Source organism: Chrysochloris asiatica, unplaced genomic scaffold (assembly GCF_000296735.1).
Source record: "Chrysochloris asiatica unplaced genomic scaffold, ChrAsi1.0 scaffold00057, whole genome shotgun sequence".
NCBI lineage: Eukaryota > Metazoa > Chordata > Mammalia > Afrosoricida > Chrysochloridae > Chrysochloris > Chrysochloris asiatica.
Window position 1 is genome coordinate 16,833,402 of NW_006408575.1, and position 1,197 is coordinate 16,834,598.

Below are 1,197 nucleotides of genomic sequence, written 5' to 3' on the forward strand. Positions count from 1 at the left end.
GCTCTGTGGATTAATGTGCTAGACTACAAGGTTGGTTTGAACTGCAAGGTGGGAGGCCCAAGCTCATCAGCCACTCCTTAGCAACCCTATTATATATATACATGTATTTTTAAATGAGGATAATCTATGCTTCCCTTTATATTTATATAATATTTGTGTGTGTGTGTGTTATTGGTAAGTGCCATTGAGTCAGTACTGACGCACAGCGACCCTGTATAGGATTTCCAAGGAGCAGCTGGTGGGTTTGAACTGCTGACCTTGTAATTCACAATCCAATGCTGATCCTACAGCATCACACCAGAAGTCCTTTTATATATATATATATAGTCCTGGTGTGGTGCTGTAGGATCAGCACTGGACTGCCAACTGCAAGGGTGGTGGTTCAAACCCACCAGAAGCTCCTTGGAAATCCTATACAGGGTCACTATTATTCAGAACCAACTTATAACATATCCATACACATAAAAGAGCCTGGTAGCACAGTGGGTTAGGCATAAGCTGCTAACCTCAAGGTCAGCAGCTCAAACCCACTATCAGCTCCACAGGAGAAAGATGAAGCTGTCCATTTCTATGAAGGTTTACGGTCTTAGAAATCCCATATAGGGTTGCTATGAGTCGAAATTAACTTGGTAGCCTTAGGTTTGGTATTTTGGTTTATAAGGCATACATAAGGGGCATTGGTGGTGTCGTGGTTAAGCACTCAGCTGCCTATATGAAAAGTTGGTGATTCTAAAGTATCAGCAGCTCTGTGGGAGGAAGACAACCTTGAAAACCCTGTGTGGCAGTTTTACTTTGTCAGAATCAATTTGATGGCATTGTTTTTAGTTTTTTATTTTGGTGTGTACACACACATATTTATATATACAAGAAGGTTTCAAAAATTCGTGGAAAAATTGAATGAAAAGACAATAGATTTTTTTTTCTTATTAAAGCCTCCATGTGTGTGCCTATATGTGTGTTTATTTAACTTATTATTGTGAATTGAGTGAAGGTTTACATACAAGACCATCAGTTTCACATTCAGCAAATCATATGTTTCACCTCAATGATTGCAGGGCCCTCCATGGAACAACAGTTATCCCACTTCCTCCCTGTGGTTCCTTCCTATTCCATTCTTTGCACCTTTCATCCTGTCTCAACTTTGCCGTTAGGTACACGTTGCCCTTTTGATTAACCATTCCATGGTGTCATTGACTA